General features: G+C 47.9%; 1 protein-coding gene across 5 annotated transcripts in view; it reads right to left on the reverse strand.

The window, feature by feature from the left end:
• Positions 1-18,762, reverse strand: part of GFOD2 (glucose-fructose oxidoreductase domain containing 2) — a 191,674-nt gene that overhangs the window by 110,766 nt on the left and 62,146 nt on the right. The window contains exon 2 of one of the 5 annotated variants that reach the window (XM_033943749.1): positions 13,459-13,578. The exons of the other annotated variants lie outside the window; for them this stretch is intronic. The gene's annotated coding sequence lies outside the window, so the exon portion shown is untranslated. The remainder of the gene's footprint in view (positions 1-13,458; positions 13,579-18,762) is intronic. 5 annotated transcript variants of the gene reach the window in all.

The following is an 18,762-nucleotide window of genomic DNA, read 5'->3' on the forward strand; positions in this document are numbered from 1 at the left end:
AGGAAGGAAAGGAATCTGGGAAGCTGCTGGGCAAGGAAAAAAAGGGACAGCTGCTACTGGAGAGGGAGAAGGAGAGATGCTGCTGGAAGGGGAGGAAGGGAAAGGAATCTGGGAAGCTGCTGGGCAAGGAAAAAAAGGGACAGCTGCTACTGGAGAGGGAGAAGGAGAGATGCTGCTGGGAGGGGAGGAGGGAAAGGAATCTGGGAAGCTGCTGGGCAAGGGAAAAAAAGGGACAGCTGCTACTGGAGAGGGAGTAAGAGAGATGCTTCTGGGAGGGAAGGAGGGAAAGGAATCTGGGAAGCTGCTGGGCAAGGAAAAAAAGGGACAGCTGCTACTGGAGAGGGAGAAGGAGAAGTAGAGATGCTTCTGGGAGGAGAGGAGGGAAAGGAATCTGGGAAGCTGCTGGGCAAGGAAAAAAGGGACAGCTGCTACTGGAGAGGGAGAAGGAGAGATGCTGCTGGGAGGGGAGGAAGGAAAGGAATCTGGGAAGCTGCTGGGCAAGGAAAAAAAGGGACAGCTGCTACTGGAGAGGGAGAAGGAGAGATGCTGCTGGAAGGGGAGGAAGGGAAAGGAATCTGGGAAGCTGCTGGGCAAGGGAAAAAAGGGACAGCTGCTACTGGAGAGGGAGAAGGAGAGATGCTGCTGGGAGGGGAGGAGGGAAAGGAATCTGGGAAGCTGCTGGGCAAGGGAAAAAAAGGGACAGCTGCTACTGGAGAGGGAGAAAGAGAGATGCTTCTGGGAGGGGAGGAGGGAAAGGAATCTGGGAAGCTGCTGGGCAAGGAAAAAAAGGGACAGTTGCTACTGGTGAGGGAGAAGGAGTGATTCTGCTGGGAGGGGAGGAGGGAAATGAATCTGGGAAGCTGCTGGGCAAGGGAAAAAAGGGACAGCTGCTACTGGAGAGGGAGAAGGAGAGATGCTGCTGGGAGGGGAGGAAGGGAAAGGAATCTGGGAAGCTGCTGGGCAAGGAAAAAAAGGGACAGCTGCTACTGGAGAGGGAGAGAGATGCTGCTGGGAGGGGAGGAGGGAAAGGAATCTGGGAAGCTGCTGGGCAAGGGAAAAAAAGGGACAGCTGCTACTGGAGAGGGAGAAAGAGAGATGCTTCTGGGAGGGGAGGAGGGAAAGGAATCTGGGAAGCTGCTGGGCAAGGGAAAAAAAGGGACAGCTGCTACTGGAGAGGGAGAAAGAGAGATGCTTCTGGGAGGGGAGGAGGGAAAGGAATCTGGGAAGCTGCTGGGCAAGGAAAAAAAGGGACAGCTGCTACCGGAGAGGGAGAAGGAGAAGTAGAGATGCTTCTGGGAGGAGAGGAGGGAAAGGAATCTGGGAAGCTGCTGGGCAAGGAAAAAAGGGACAGCTGCTACTGGAGAGGGAGAAGGAGAGATGCTGCTGGGAGAGGAGGAAGGAAAGGAATCTGGGAAGCTGCTGGGCAAGGAAAAAAAGGGACAGCTGCTACTGGAGAGGGAGAAGGAGAGATGCTGCTGGGAGGGGAGGAGGGAAAGGAATCTGGGAAGCTGCTGGGCAAGGGAAAAAAAGGGACAGCTGCTACTGGAGAGGGAGAAAGAGAGATGCTTCTGGGAGGGGAGGAGGGAAAGGATTCTGGGAAGCTGCTGGGCAAGGGAAAAAAAGGGACAGCTGCTACTGGAGAGGGAGAAAGAGAGATGCTTCTGGGAGGGGAGGAGGGAAAGGAATCTGGGAAGCTGCTGGGCAAGGAAAAAAAGGGACAGCTGCTACTGGAGAGGGAGAAGGAGAAGTAGAGATGCTTCTGGGAGGAGAGGAGGGAAAGGAATCTGGGAAGCTGCTGAGCAAGGAAAAAAGGGACAGCTGCTACTGGAGAGGGAGAAGGAGAGATGCTGCTGGGAGGGGAGGAAGGAAAGGAATCTGGAAAGCTGCTGGGCAAGGAAAAAAAGGGACAGCTGCTACTGGAGAGGGAGAAGGAGAGATGCTGCTGGGAGGGGAGGAAGGGAAAGGAATCTGGGAAGTTGCTGGGCAAGGAAAAAAAGGGACAGCTGCTACTGGAGAGGGAGGAGAGATGCTGCTGGGAGGGGAGGAGGGAAAGGAATCTGGGAAGCTGCTGGGCAAGGGAAAAAAAGGGACAGCTGCTACTGGAGAGGGAGAAAGAGAGATGCTTCTGGGAGGGGAGGAGGGAAAGGAATCTGGGAAGCTGCTGGGCAAGGAAAAAAAGGGACAGTTGCTACTGGTGAGGGAGAAGGAGTGATTCTGCTGGGAGGGGAGGAGGGAAATGAATCTGGGAAGCTGCTGGGCAAGGGAAAAAAGGGACAGCTGCTACTGGAGAGGGAGAAGGAGAGATGCTGCTGGGAGGGGAGGAAGGGAAAGGAATCTGGGAAGCTGCTGGGCAAGGAAAAAAAGGGACAGCTGCTACTGGAGAGGGAGAAAGAGAGATGCTTCTGGGAGGGGAGGAGGGAAAGGAATCTGGGAAGCTGCTGGGCAAGGAAAAAAAGGGACAGCTGCTACTGGAGAGGGAGAAGGAGAAGTAGAGATGCTTCTGGGAGGAGAGGAGGGAAAGGAATCTGGGAAGCTGCTGAGCAAGGAAAAAAGGGACAGCTGCTACTGGAGAGGGAGAAGGAGAGATGCTGCTGGGAGGGGAGGAAGGAAAGGAATCTGGGAAGCTGCTGGGCAAGGAAAAAAAAGCAACAGTTGCTACTGGTGAGGGAGAAGGAGTGATTCTGCTGGGAGGGGAGGAGGGAAATGAATCTGGGAAGCTGCTGGGCAAGGGAAAAAAAGGGACAACTGCTACTGGACCTGGAGGGAAGGAGAAGGAGAGATGCTGCTGGGAGGGGAGGAAGGGAAGAGAGTTACTGCTGGACAGGAGGAGGAGGGAAGGGAGAATGAAAAAAGGAAGGAAACAGCTGGCAGAGAGATTAGAGGAGGGAAGGGGAGACACAGGCATGAGAAAGTAGAGAGATTGATGATAGGAAGGGGTCAGCAAAAAAATAAGCAGAGAGGGACAACGATGATAGATCTGGTGTAGGAGAGATAAAAATGAAGAGAGCAATGAAGCTGGAATGAATCATATAAAAAGGAGAGTGGGGTACAAGCTGGATGGAAAGGGGAGAGGGGCATAGAAAGAAGACAGATACCATATGGAAGGGGAAGAGGACAGACAGTGGATGGAAGGGGCAGATGCTGGATTGAAGAGACAGAGAGGGCAGATGCTGGAAGGAAGAGAGTGAAAAGAAGATTAAAAGCAGAAACCGGAGACGACAAAAGGTAGAAAAAAATAATTTTATTTCTATTTTGTGATTAGAATATATCAGATTTGAAATATATATCCTGCTAGAGCTGGTGTTAGACATAACTGGGGACTACAAAACCCAGGAAGTGCTTCTTTAGCTTCCAGCTGGCTTAGGGCGCTCTCTGACCAGGGGGCAGTTGCCCTAGTTGCACTCCCCTAAAACTATTCCTGTCATGTGTGACTGCAGTATTCTGTTAGCATGATATTTCTGTGTAGCATTCTGTAATAATTTGGCTTGTTCAGTTTTCTTGATAGTAGAAGGGATATATTTGAAGGGGAAGGGAGACAGGGGTTTTGTTGATCCTTGCTCTGAATTATTTGTATTTATAAAATGACAATTGTACAGAATATTGTTTCTTTTTATACTTTAATAAAATACATTCAATATAAAATCATAACTGAGGCTTGTGTGGATGGGATCAGATGATTTGTGGGGACCGAGCTCGTGGAGATGGGGCGGAAACAGGGTTTTTTAATTTTAGTCCTAGTAGTTTGCCGGTCCACAAAATAATTCTTTTTTTTTTTCTGCCGGTCCACGGGTGTAAAAAGGTTGAAGAACACTGCTCTAAATGGCACCTGCACCTCAGCGCGGCTGCCGTACTTATTCCGAAGCAGAGTCGGCAGCCACACTGAAGTGCAGGAAGGTCCTGTGATGACTGCATTTGCCGCCTCTGCCTCCGGAAGACGTAAGTGGCGTCGGAAGGGGTGGACTGGCAGCTGCAGTCATTGCGGAACCTTGTCACAACTCCCTGCGTCTGCCTGCCCACCCCCTCCAACATCACTTACATCTTCCAGAGACAGAGGCAACAGAAGCAGTCATCATAGGACCTTGCTGGTTTGGAGGGAGAGAGGAGCATAGAAGGGTGGTAGAGGGAGAAAAGGGGGTCAGGATGGTTTGGAATGGTGGTGGAGGGAGAGAAAGGGGGCAGATGCTGATGGAATTGGTGTGCAGGGAAAGGAGAGACATAAGGGGGAAGGATACTGGATGGAATTGGGTTGGAGGGAAAAAAAGGGTGCAGATGCTGATGGAAGTGAGGGGAAGGGAGAGGAGAGAGTGAAATGCCAGACCATGGGCGTGTGGGAGAGGGAAGGGAAGAACAGGAGAGAGATGCCAGACCATTGGAGGAGGGAAGGGAAGAAGATGGATGCCAGAATAATAGGGGTGAAGGGAGAGATGGAAGGGGAATACAAGGAGAGAAGATGCCATATAGAAGGGGCAGAGAGAGAGTAGACAGTGGATGAAAGGAAGAGAGTGACGAGACTATTAGGAAAGCAGAAACCATAGAAGACAATGTAGAAAAAAATTCTATTTATTTTTTTGCTTTAGGGGAGATGCATCGCTGTTTCTATGGTCTTGCATTATATACAGAGTCAAGCTTCTTGGTGGTTCAATTTAACCTTTGTCTACGTTTTTCTATTTTATCCCCCCTTTTACAAAACTGCAGAGCGTTTTTTTAGCACCGGCCATGGTGGTAATTGCTCAGAATTCTATGAGAGTCTGAGCTGTTACCACCATGGCTAAAAACCACATTATAGTTTTGTAAAAAGGAGAGGGGTTAGTTTGTGATTACATATTCCATACTAGGCAAAGGTGTTTTCTGTGTTCTGTGTATTCGAAAGACATGGTTTTCAGTTAGGATTGACTTTGTAGGATTGATCTGTACTAGACTGGCTTGTTTAGTTTTACAATGGGTGTATTGATGTTGTACTGCTCACTGCAGTATGTAAGATGCTGCCTTTTCCTAGGTACACTCTTGTGTGATGTGTGGATTGTTATAAAAATCATGTTTTTCATACAGATGGGGGGGGGGGTGTAAAAAATGATGGGCCTCGGGTGTCACATATGCTAGGTACACCACTGCCTTCATAGTTTATATCTAATCCACAAGCCTGCTTTTAAGACTTACAGGGTATGTATCCCTCTGATTCATGACAATTTCACTTCTCATGTTATCTTATCCATTCTTTTTATTATACAACTGCCCAGATAAGCATCAGTCTTTGACGTGATTGGACCAGTGTTCTCCCCAGAAATTTTTTCCAGCCATGAAAACTATTTGCTGCATTTAGTGTGCCACAAAAAAACATTTGCTCCGTTTAGTGTGCCGGAGTTAAAAAAGTTTGAGAGACGCTGCTCTATACCATTTGAAAGAGGGCAAATATCTAATTATTCACTTCTAGAATTGGATACTTCTTAAATTTAATAAAAAATTATTGAACAAGTCTCAAACCTTAAGAAAGGCTGCCATATTGAGCATTGGAAAATAACTAATAATAATTAACTAATACAAATAGTACACATTTAGGGCTCCTTTTTCTAAGCTGCGCTAGCGGTTTTACCATGTGCTTAGCTCGTGCAAAATTGCCGCACGTGCTAGACACTAATGCCAGCATTGAGCTGGCATTAGTTCTAGCTGTGTAGCGCGCCAATTCTGCACGTGCTAAAAATGCTATTGCAGCTTAGTAAAAGGAGCCCTTAATTTTCCCCACCACCAAATTTCCCCGTCCCGCCCCACCCGGCTACTTTTTCATGCCACCTGGCTGGAAAAAATTTCTGGGGAGAACACTGCACTTTGTGACAAAGTTGTATGAGAGTAGCCTGACGTTGTTGAGGAAAGAATGCTCTGAGTTGCACAGTGTCCAGTTCAGCTCCAATGAACTGTAGAGTTTGAGAGGGTTGTAGCTGGGATTTTGGAAAGTTTATTTCAAACCCCAAGCTTTGGAGGAACCAAATATTCCATTGGGTCGCTACAATAACCCCCCGAGATGTTGAATCTTTGATGAGCCAGTCGTTCAGATAAGGGAAAACCTGAAGACCATGGCTGCACAGAGCTGCTGCTACTACCACTAGGCACTTGGTGAAAACCCTAGGAGATGAGGCCAGGCCGAAGTGTAGCACTCTGTATTGAAAATGATATCCCACCCGAAATCTGAGGAACTTGCAGAAGGCTGGATGAATGGGTATGGAGATCCAGAGAGCATAACCAATCATTGTGATCTAGAAGGGGATATAAGGATGCTAGAGACAGCATCCAAAATTTTTCTTTGGCAAGAAATTTGTTGAAAGCTCTGAGGTCCAATATAAGTCGTAGATCTCCCGTCTTCTTCGGGACAAGGAAGTAACAGGAGTAAAAACCCGTGCTCCGTTGTTCCAGAGGAACTTTCTCGATGGCACGGAGATGAAGCAGAGCTTGAGCTTCCTTAAGAAGAAGGGTGAGCTGCGACAAATTGGAAGAATACTCTCTTGGAGGGAGAACCTGAAAAAATTAAAGAGAGTAATCCTTCCTTATAATTTTGAGGACCCAGAAGTTGGATGTAATCAGTTCCATCGTTGATAAAAATGATGCAGATGGGAAGACAGAGACAGAACGATAGAGGTTATGCTCTGTGTTAGATGGTCAAAAAGGCTGAGTGGACTTGGGTGCAGCAGGAGCCTGAGGTTTACGCTGCTGTTGCTGTTATTTCTTAGGATGTGGCCTTGAATAAGGTGTTGACTTTTGAGGATAACGCCTCTGATAAGATGGAGGTCTATAACTCTTAGCGGTGGAAGGCTTCGGCTGGACTATAGAGGCAAACGATTTCTCATGCTCAGACAAGCGTTTTGTGGCTGCCTCAATAGAGTCGTTTTGTGGCTGCCTCAATAGAGTAGGAGAAGCAGAACGTTTTCTTTTGGAAGAACCAGCTGGTGAAGAAAACCTCACAGGAGAAGAACTGTGGAGTTTGGATGTGGGGTTCCACAACAGATTTCCTTGATCTTGATGCCTCGATGAATGAGGTCTGTCTCGGGAAGAAGACATGGGTTTCGATGAATGCCTTGAGAGATGGGGTGGAGATGAACTATGTCTTGAAGACCGGGGCAGTGATTGAAATGGATCCAGCCTCAATGAGGAATGTTGAGACGTCCCCATCCTGTGCATCAAAGAAGGCAATGCCTTATGTGAGGTAGGACTGGCAATTGAAGAACGAGGTTGAGACACTTGCTACCAGAAGTTATCAGGAAAGAGCCAAGCCTGAAGACTCACCTCTTTGACAATTAACTGTCTTAGTTTCTGTATAGCACTCCCTACTTCTAAGTCCCTCCTCTTCAGTGGCGTACCTAGGGTATGTGGCACCCGGGGCCCATCATTTTTTGACACCCCCCCCCCCCCCCCCTCATGTAAAATTTTTTTTTTTTTTTTTTTTGCAATAACCATGAAATGGAATAAATGGTCAGAATAGAAACAGGCAGTGAAAATTTTCTTTTTTTTTTTTTTTTTTTTTTCCAAAGTATTTTTATTGAGAATGGCAAAAGGTCCAGACAAGCAACCATGGTCTGTACAGAAACTTATACATTATCAAAAAGAACACAGAATGAGAGTAACAGCAACAACAAGCATGAACAAGCCTCTCCCAAGAGAAAATTGCCAATGAGAGGCATAGCAATACACAACAAAAGGCCAAAACTTGGGGCAAGCAAACAAATCCCACCCCAGAACCCACAAGAATAATAAGCCGGACTAGACCCTCAGCCATATTTTATAATGAAAAAAACCCCCACAAGCAACAACACCCAGACCGCTCACCAGACACACCAATCCGCACAACAAGCACCCAAGAAACACCCAGCCACCACCCAGACAAAACTACCAGACACACCTACCCCACCAAGCCCAGACCCAACCCCCCCTCCCCAGAGAGTGCAAGCGCAAAGTGGACCGTGAAAAGGGCAGCTGCAGAAGTGGAAAGCCCCAGATAAGTAGGTTAGCTAAAGAAAGCCCACAGATAGAAGAAATCAGGATAACAGAAGTTCCAACAAATGCTCCCACAGAAAATTTTCTTTTATTGAACCTCATTTATGTAACCATTATTCCAAACATAACATAACATAAATTATGTCTGAATTGTCATGACATCAGAAGTACATATGGAGTAGTTGCAGGTGATGCTTGGGACAGTTCTGATTATGTTAGTTTGGTTTTATGTGTTTTTTTAATAGAAGGGTTTTTATTTCTTTTTTTAAGGTTTTGTAGTTTGTGGTCGAGGTCAATAGGTTGTAGAGTTGGGGGTCAAGTGTTGCAGCTCGAATGGCTAGGAGGTTGTCGAACAGTTTTTTTCTTTTGACGTTTTTGGTTGGAGGGTGTGTGAATGGTGCGTGAGTTCTCCTATGTCTGTTTGAAGTGGATTGAATTATTTAGCTGAAGAAATTAGTTACCCCCCCCCATTCCACACACATTAATTCTCTTCCATTTTTGTTCCCATTATAAAAAAACACTGATAAGTTCCCAGGAAAAAAATACATTAAAATAAGAAGTGAAAACAAAGGCCCCTACAGATGAGAACATAACATAAGAATAGCCTAACTGGGTCACACCAATGGTCCATCATGCCCAGTAGCCCATTCTCATGGTAGCCAATAGTGCTGCCCGATTCAGAGAAAAATATTTCATTCGATCCGATTCACCCTGTTGAATCGATTTTCGATTAGATTCACTGTTAATGACACCGCTTTTTAAGTTTAAACAAAGTATAACAATAAATTTCACAACAACAATAAATTTCACAAAGTACTTAAAAAAAAAAAATCACATTTTTCCATTAAAGCAGTTCTGGAGACATTTGCTTGAACAGTCTTTTTTCCCAGTCCATAAGCAAGCAATATGAAAAAGATTTCCTTAATTATCTACTCAAACATTTTTGCTATTTACTTTCATTGTACCTATACTATTATTCAGTAGAAAAAATGGACTTAACTGTGCAGGAAATGAATCTCCTCATACACCCACCATATAGTGCAAAAATGTGCAAAGGTCTGTTTTTTTCTTTCGATTACTACATAGCCTAATGCCACACAAGCAGCGCTGTTACAAACATATTCTGAAGGTCAATGCTAAGGTTGACAAAGTTTCCTTCCTTGGACCAGAAGGAGATACTGACAAACCACTGGAAGAGATTCTAAAACAACTACCCAGAAATAACACCCAAAGACCCACTCAGTGTGTGAACCAGTTGAGTGGAGTGGACTAACTGGGGGTGGAAATGGGCCCAGAGTTTGCTCAGCAGAATTTCCCAGACTACCTCTTCCTCTCAACACACTGACATGCTACCACCACCACCAACACTAGGAACACCTCACCGAGTATGCCAGCAATGCTTATAAACTTTATAAAACACATTATTATATTTTCTTATAAAGCATATATTTTAACTGAACTCAGCCTTGCCATTCACAAAAATAGAAAAGTTCCCATTTCAAGCTGTCTCATGTACACTTTTCAAATCTAACATATTGTAATCACAAAACAGAAAATAAAATTATTTTTTCTACCTTTTGTTCTCTGATCAATATTCAAATCTTGTTGGTCCCAGGCTCTTGTTGTCTTGCTTGCCAGGGTCTCCTTTCTCCGTGCTAACCATCCGTCTGCCATCTCTGTTCTCCCCTTCCGTTTCCCTTCCCTCTCCCGGAGATCTGGCATCTTTCCTTTTTTTTGTCTCCATCCACAGATTCACCTTTTCTCAACTCCCCACCACCCCAGGATCCACCATCTCTCCCTTTCTGTTCCCAACTATCCTCCTATCCAGTATCTCTATCCCCCCTCCACACCATCCCCTGTTTCCAAGTTCTCTCCCTTTCTGTTCCTTCCCTCCCTAAATCCCATTATGCACCATCTCTCTCCCACTCCTCTGTTTTTAGACCCATTATTTCTAACCCCCAAAGTCTGGCATATGCATGTATCTTTGAACCCCCCCTTCCCTCTCTCCCTCTGTGTACTTTTACACCAGGACCCCCCTCCCCCGAAGGTCTGTCCCCCCTCCGAAGGGCTACACCCCACCCCTGAAGACCTGCACCCCCCGAAGGACTTTACCTCCCACCCGAAGGTCTGTCCCCCTCTGAAGGCCTAAACCCCACCCCTGAAGGACTGCCCCCCCCCCCCCGAAGGCCTGCACTCCCTTGAAGGTCTGCACCCCCCCGAAGGCCTGTCCCCCCCTTGAAGGCCTGTCCCACCCCCTTGTAGGCCTGTCCCCCCTTTAAGGCCTGCCTGCCTGCCTTTCCCCCCCTTGAAGGCCTGTCTCCCCCTTGAAGGCCTGCACCCCCCTTGAAGGCCTGCACCCCCCCCTGAAGGCCTGTCCCCCCCCTTGTGGGCCTGTCCCCCCCCTTGTGGGCCTGTCCCCCCCCCCCTTGTAGGCCTGTCCCCCCCTTGAAGGCCTGCCTGCCTTTCCCCCCTTGAAGGCCTGCACCCCCTTGAAGGTCTGCACCCCCCCAAAGGCCTACACCCCCCCCCCGAAGGTCTGCACCCCCCTGAAGGCCTGCCTGCCCCCCTTGAAGGCCTGCACCCCTTGAATGTCTGCACCCCCCCCCGAAGGCCTGTCCCCCCTTGAAGGCCTGCCTGCCTGCCTGTCACCCCCTCCCCCTTGAAAGCCTGCTTGCCTGCCCGCCCGCCCCACCCTGAAGGCCTGATGCCCCGACCCACCCCGAAGGACCGCTCGCCCCCCTGGCCTCCCCGCACCACCTATGAACAGCCGCAGCAGGATCGCGAAGTCAGCGTCGGGTACCAGCCCTAAGGGGGTGTTCCCGGCCTTGCCGTTCAGTCCCCCGCCACCCCCGAAGGACCGCTCGCCCCCCTGGCCTCCCCGCACCACCTATGAACAGCCGCAGCAGGATAGCGAAGTCAGCGTCAGCGATCCCTGCTGCTTCCTGCGCCACGGTCCCGCCCCTCCTCTGACGTCAGAGGAGGGGCGGGATCGCGTCGTAGGAAGCAGCGCAGGGATGCTGACGCTGACTTCGCGATCCTGCTGCGGCTGTTCATAGGTGGTGCGGGGAGGCCAGGGGGGCGAGCGGTCCTTCGGGGGTGGCGGGGGACTGAACGGCAAGGCCGGGAACACCCCCTTAGGGCTGGTACCCGGGGCGGCCCGCCCCCCCCCCCCCCCCCCCTAGGTACGCCACTGCTCCTCTTGCTTCTCCATGCCCCCTTCCCCTACTACTTTACCCTTCCTCTTTGATCTGTCGCCTTGAGCCTGTATAGGTATGTGCGACTCACAAATGGAAGATTAGATTAGATTAGACTCGCCTCTTTGTATAGAGTGTTCAGATTGACCTCGAGGCACTCTCAAGACTTTGTGATACTGCTGAGTGCTCAGGCTGGACTTCAGGAAGCAGGAGTTAATTTGACAAGCATATTACCAAACTCCTGATGCAGAATAGCCTCCAACATATCTGCAAAGCCGGCACTAAGATCACTGAAGCTGGAGCAATTGGTGCGGCTATAGACTCTGAGGAAGATGATCTCGAGGACGAGTGCTTCCTCGACTTGGATACACGCTTCTTGGAAAGCCTCGAAGCAACAGGCACTATTGGAGTGTTTTGGGACTCCTGAAGGGTTGGCTTCAATAGCTTACCTGAAGGAGACACTGAGGAGAGCGGCCCTTCTGGGGACGATTTTGCCGACTTCCCTGAAGATGAAGACTTCCCCATCGAGGGAGGCTTTAGCAAAGTCGAGGTTGAAGCTTTAAGTCCCGTAGCAGACTTTGGCACAGTCGAGGGTTTTGGAAGAAGATCCATGGCCCCAAAAATTTTTTCAATTTGAACTCGATGACATTTAAGGGCTCGATTTTGAAGTGTAGCATAGCGAGCGCACGACTCTGGACAATGGTCAGGTCCTAAACACTACACACACCACTTATGTGGGTCAGTGATAAAGATTGCACGTAGAGAATGATACGGTGACAAAATTCATCACCGTTCCCGTCCCCGTCCCCGTGGATAACCGCGGGAAATAATCCCATGTCATTTTCTAGTGTCTATTTCAACCTCAATCCTTCTACACCAGCATTCTTCAAAGCAAAGCTTGCGGGTCAGTGGTTGTGCCCAATTATACTCTGATTCTTCCCTCTCTCCTTAAAGAATGATATGAAGATGGTTTCCCATGGTTATCCGCGGGGATGGGAACGGTGATGAATTTTGTCACCGTGTCATTCTCTAATTGCACGTTGACACTGGCTACGCTTCTTGAACCCTGTAACTAGCCGGGACATGGAATGGAAAACAGCCGTGGCTAAATCGAAGCCTGCAGGTTGAGGCCACGGAACAGGCCCCGCTGTGAATTGGCCGAAAAAATTTTGAAAACTTTTTTTTTTAATGTGCATCGCAACAACTGTGAAAACAAGAGACACAGAAACATGAGCCGAGGCAATGAGAAGACACGTAAAGAACTAATTCTTGCGCAGAGCCTTGAAATGAGGGCTTCTCAGCTCCGCAGAAAACTTAAAACTGAGAAGCTGAGGAGACACACACTCTATGTCGGGCAGGAAGGCACTCACACATGCGCGGTGTGGCAGTCTCAAACTTTCCAAAAGTTCTTCAACCAAGTCTGTTTGTGAAGCTTTCTGCATCAGGGTTCCATGGTTGACATCACCCATATGTTGAGAATATGCTGCCTGCTTGTCCTGGGATAATCTTCTTTCCTCTTGTTTGTATTTTTGCTTCAAGAGACCAATTTGTTTTTGACTAATAACATGAACCAGTGACTTTTCACAAGAAATATGCTTAAGAATATCTCTCATATCCAGGATAAATCTTATTTACCACTTAAGGAGGTGCCTTCCTTTCATCCCTACCATGACTCCTGTACCACTTCCTCCTCCTAATACTGAATTTTCCCAGTCTCTCTTTTCACCCAAAACCATGTAACCCCACCACCACCATCACTTCACCCATTCTTTGAATCCTTTGAACACCCTCCCTTCTGTCCTCCACTTTCTTCTAAACCCTACAGCTTCAACAATTTCTGCCTCTCATCCAGCCATCCCCACTCTTCCTATGTGCATCTAGATTGTGGCATGATCCCTCCAATGATACTTCCACACATCTATATTCTCCCACTCCTTCTCCTGCTCTCTGCCGTGGTTATCAAGCCAAATCCTGGTCCTCCCAATCAACCCTCACCCTACTCATGGGGGTCATATTGCAATGTAACCAATCTTATTTCTGTTCCCCTCCTCCCCCTTCCTCTCCTTCTCATGCACCCCATGGAATGCCCACTCAGTCTCCAACAAGCTCACCTCCATCCATGATCTTTTTATCTCTTGAACTCTCCATTTGCTAGCACTAACTGAAACCTGGGTCCACCCTAAAGACTCTGTTTCAGCTGCTGCCCTGTGTTATGGAGGCTATCTTTTCTCACATACACCTTGGCCAGTTGGTCATGGAAGTGGTGTTGGGCTGTTACTCTCACCATCTTGTAGGTATCAACTCCTTCTCCCACCTCAATCTCACTGCTTTCCCTCCTTTGAATTCCACTTTATCAACCCGTTTGCTCCTCTGCCTCTCCGGGTAGCAGTCATTTACCGATCCCCTGATAAAATAACATAATACAGTAAAACCTTGGATTGCAAGTAACTTGGTTTACAAGTGTTTTGCAAGACAAGCAAAAACATTTGATTAAATTTTAACTTGATATACAAGCAATGTCTTGCAATACAAGTACATACAGTATACACACATCACAACTGAGTTGATGGTCCTTCTCTCTCTGACACTTCAGGAGTGTAGTGACTCTTCTAAACGAGCGAGGTCTTGTAATATGAGTACATACAGTATACACGCATCACATCACCACAACTGAGCCGACGGTTCTTCTCTCTCTGATGCTGCAGGAGTGTAGTGACTGTTCTAAATGAGCAAAGTCTTGCAATACAAATACGTATAGTATTTTGTATTAAAGTTTTTGGGTTGTGGAACAAATTGTCTGAGTTTCCATTATTTGTTATGGGGAAATTCACTTTGATATACGAGTGCTTTGGATTACAAGCATGCTTCTGGAACGAATTATGCTCACAAACCAAGATTTTACTGTACTCACAATTTCTATACTGCAAAACCGGTAAGTTCTATGTGGTTTACAAAATTAATTTTAAAAAACATTAGAAATGTTCATAATTATTAATTAGGGAACGGTTGCTTTCTGAAGTGATGGTATGATACAAAACTCAGTAACAGGGGCTTCAAATCTCAATCCCAGAGAGCTGCATGATAGGAAAGAAGGCATTGATGGAATTTTTTTAATAGTGACAACCCTCTCTTCCTTCCTCACTGACTGACTCCTGGCCCCCTTTTTTCTTGAACCCTCATCTCTTTCTCTCATCCTTGGTGACTTCAACATCCATGCTAATGACCCCTCTGACTCTTACACTTCCAGGTTTCTTGCCCTAACATCCTCATAAAATCTCCAGCTGTAATCCACCACCCCTACACATCAAGATGGCCACTGCCTTGACCTCGTTTTCTCCTTCAACTGCTCTACCACCAATTTCTGCACCTCAACACTTTCCCTCTCTAACCATCATCTATTAATGTTCACAATTCATCACCTTATCCCCCCACCCCACCCCAAACCCAGCCAATCATTATCAATACATTTAGAAACCTTCAAGCTATTGACCATGGCACACTCTCCACCACAATATCATCCCTCCCTTCAACTACTATGTCATTCAAGTCTGTCAACAAAGCCATCTTCTCCTATAACACCATTCTTTTCTCTGCTCTAGATATTGTGACATTTCCGCTCCCCGAGACGGTCATGTCAGAGTGAAACCCTGGTCTCAGTCTCTTACTCGAGACCAGACTCTCCCTGAGAAGGATCAGGAAGAAGATCCTGAAAGCCTAGCTGCCTATCCTGAGTCTTCTAGCCTAGAGCAGTACCCTGAGTATAGGTTAACTGCCCGGCCCAGAAAAGCTTCCAGTCACACTAAGAGGTTTAATCAAGATCCCAGTGATATTCTGCCCTGTAGCCTGAGGGGGAGCCCAAGAACACACAAGCTAGGCACACAATCACCCAGTGTAGGGCGTGGCCCTAAGCCTGTTAAGCAGCTCTCCAGAGCATTAAAGGAGGCTGCCCAAGAGAGTCTGGGAGAGAGAGTTCTCCGGGCCAGGAGAAGGCCAGACCTCACTCCAGAGCCAATGGAGTGTGAGGCTCCAATGCCTCAGGAGCCAGCAGAGCCGCTGGATACACCAGAAAGCATGGACCTGGATGAAGGGTGTATGTCAGAGACCGTTATGGAAGAAGCCATGGATGTGGGCTTGGCAACTTTCCACTAAACACTACAGGTACAAGGCTGTACAGGAATAATAGTGGAGAGGAGTTTTGGCAGGACTGATTTTGGATTGTTTGTGCTGTAACACAAGCTTAGAGCAGTGCTGCAGCAGCCTGATTATCTGGCTACACTGCAGCTGTGCAGGAGCTCAAGAGAAGCCCAAAGGACTGTGAGCTAATCAGGGCTGGAAGTTTAGGAGCCTGCAGTAAGGCTTCAGTTTTTGTCTTTTGTTTTTGCTTAAAGTTTACTTTATATTCAAGAATGTAAATACCTGGTGAAGCAACTGGACTGTGTTGGTTAGTAAGCCCAGGACTCCAGCTCAAGGCTGGATAATTGCCTAAGAGACTAATTGTGCTGTGTTTTTCAGAGACTGTGTGATCAGGTAGAGCAAGCCCTAAAACCTGGACTGGAAGTATACCTGATAGAAAGCTTGCTGTGCTTTCACTGGACTGGGGTGAAAGTTAAAAGTCTTTTTGTTTTCGGTTTTCTTTCTTTTTGCCCTTGTTTGGGAAGAAAGGAAACTTGGACTATAATAATATCTGATATGATTTATGTGGCAAGTGACTAATTAAACTTTACACATTATTTTTTGTTCAACTTGACTCACGGTGCTTTATTTTTAGCAAAGCCCAAGATAGTGAGACACCAGTGAGGTCTCCCCCTTTGGGAGCCACGTCAGGGGTGTGCTACCCTCTACCGGAGGTCTTCTTAACCTTACCGAGACCCCGTCAGGTGACAAAATGGTGGCAGCAGTGGGATATTAGCACACTCTACTGGTGGTTTCAAGTTTGAACCTATAAAAGGAAAAAAAAAAAAAACAACGAAAATTTTGCAGTTTTTTTTTTGTGCTTCATAATTTTTCTTTTGGAGTGTTCCCGTGACGCAGGACGACGCTACCGGAACCACACCCGACTATACTTCTGAGGGACCTTACCAGGTGCCCATCTTGATAGCGGGGAAAAGGGTTCAAGCTCTAGTGGATACCGGTGCCGAACAATCTGTGATTTCACGCAGACTGTGGAAACAGATTGGTAAGGCAGGCCATCCTAGGGAAGGGCCCGAATCCGTCTTCCTTGCCTGTATACATGGGGACTCCCGGGAATACCCTCTCCACCAAATGCTCATAGAGACGAAGAGGGGAAGTTGGGACATGAAGGTAGCGGTGGTGGACTTTTCACCATATCCAGTAGTACTAGGGAAGGACTGGGCAGGCCTAACCCAACAGGTCGCCCAAGCTGGAGAGGCGGTGCGTGAACCCCTTCACAGGCAGAAATGGGTGATGGGGGCTAGAGTGGTACGAAACCAGTCCCAAGGTTACTCATGGGGGAGGAGAGAGAGTACCCGGGGGTCAAGTACGAATTGGAAACCGGTTATAAGATGGGCTCCCTTATCTGATAAAGCCCATATTCCTACAAGGGCTTATGACTGTGCCGCGGGGTACGATTTGTACGCCGCCCAAGAACAGGTAGTCCCAGCGCAGAACCGGGCGCTGATTAATACAGACATACAGGTGTCCTCGCCACCGGGCTCTTACTTGAGGATAGCGCCGAGGTCAGGGTTAGCTCTACGGCACGCTATAGATGTGGCCACAGGGGTGGTTGACCCGGACTATAGGGGTAACTTAGCCGTGTTGCTAGTTAACCAGAGCAATACTGACTATAAGATCTGCCCCGGGGACCGAATCGCTCAAATGATTTGTGAGCGCATTTGGCACCCGAAATTGACAAAATATAAAGAACTGCCCGATACTCAAAGGGGAGGAAAAGGGTTCGGATCCTCAGATAAAGGGCAAGCAGGGGAGTCCCAGCCACCGGGGAAAGGGAAACAAACTGAACAGGACCAAACTCTCCGGGAAGAGATAAAATCCTTACGAGAGGAACTGGAGAAACTAAAGGCAGGTCAGAATCAGGCAAGCCCACAGATAGTTACACCCGAAACAGCTAGCAACCAGGCCAGTTCAACAGGAGCGGAGGTAGAGAAGTTACAAAAAGACCTCGCTCAAGTATATGGGCAAGTGCAGCAAGTAAGGAAACAGCTACTGGAGGAACAAACTCGCGGCCAAGATATGTTGGTGAGGCTTAAAAAAACGGAAGAGCTTAAAGACCAACTAGCGGAAAAAGAAACAGAGGCTCAGTTGCTGGCCAAACAAAATGAGGCAGGCAACGAACGGTGGGAACGCCACTTAGGGAAGATGGCTGATTCACTGGACGAAGCAAGTGAGGATATGGACAAGCTACATCAACAGGTTAATGACCTTCGGGAAAAGGAGTTAGGAGAAGTCAGACAGGCAGTGTCCGCCCTGGCTCAGAGAATGGACGTTTTAGAGGAGTCGGGTGGAGAGACTAGCCCAGGGGTACAGGCAGGGTATGAAACTCCAGTACTGCAGTGGCCCGACGATTTCATGGATCCTGACCCATTACCTACTAATCAGGGGAAGAAGTTTAATAAACCCCGTAGGCGGTATTGATGTACTAGCTAAGCTTAACACCAATGTGGAGGTCCTGTCTAGAATGTACGAGACACCCCAGCAGAAGCAGAAGCCTCAGACTAGGCAGCCTTTAAGTGAGGGGGTATGTGACATTTCCGCTCCCCGAGACGGTCATGTCAGAGTGAAACCCTGGTCTCAGTCTCTTACTCGAGACCAGACTCTCCCTGAGAAGGATCAGGAAGAAGATCCTGAAAGCCTAGCTGCCTATCCTGAGTCTTCTAGCCTAGAGCAGTACCCTGAGTATAGGTTAACTGCCCGGCCCAGAAAAGCTTCCAGTCACACTAAGAGGTTTAATCAAGATCCCAGTGATATTCTGCCCTGTAGCCTGAGGGGGAGCCCAAGAACACACAAGCTAGGCACACAATCACCCAGTGTAGGGCGTGGCCCTAAGCCTGTTAAGCAGCTCTCCAGAGCATTAAAGGAGGCTGCCCAAGAGAGTCTGGGAGAGAGAGTTCTCCGGGCCAGGAGAAGGCCAGACCTCACTCCAGAGCCAATGGAGTGTGAGGCTCCAATGCCTCAGGAGCCAGCAGAGCCGCTGGATACACCAGAAAGCATGGACCTGGATGAAGGGTGTATGTCAGAGACCGTTATGGAAGAAGCCATGGATGTGGGCTTGGCAACTTTCCACTAAACACTACAGGTACAAGGCTGTACAGGAATAATAGTGGAGAGGAGTTTTGGCAGGACTGATTTTGGATTGTTTGTGCTGTAACACAAGCTTAGAGCAGTGCTGCAGCAGCCTGATTATCTGGCTACACTGCAGCTGTGCAGGAGCTCAAGAGAAGCCCAAAGGACTGTGAGCTAATCAGGGCTGGAAGTTTAGGAGCCTGCAGTAAGGCTTCAGTTTTTGTCTTTTGTTTTTGCTTAAAGTTTACTTTATATTCAAGAATGTAAATACCTGGTGAAGAAACTGGACTGTATTGGTTAGTAAGCCCAGGACTCCAGCTCAAGGCTG

Source organism: Geotrypetes seraphini, chromosome 4 (assembly GCF_902459505.1).
Source record: "Geotrypetes seraphini chromosome 4, aGeoSer1.1, whole genome shotgun sequence".
NCBI lineage: Eukaryota > Metazoa > Chordata > Amphibia > Gymnophiona > Dermophiidae > Geotrypetes > Geotrypetes seraphini.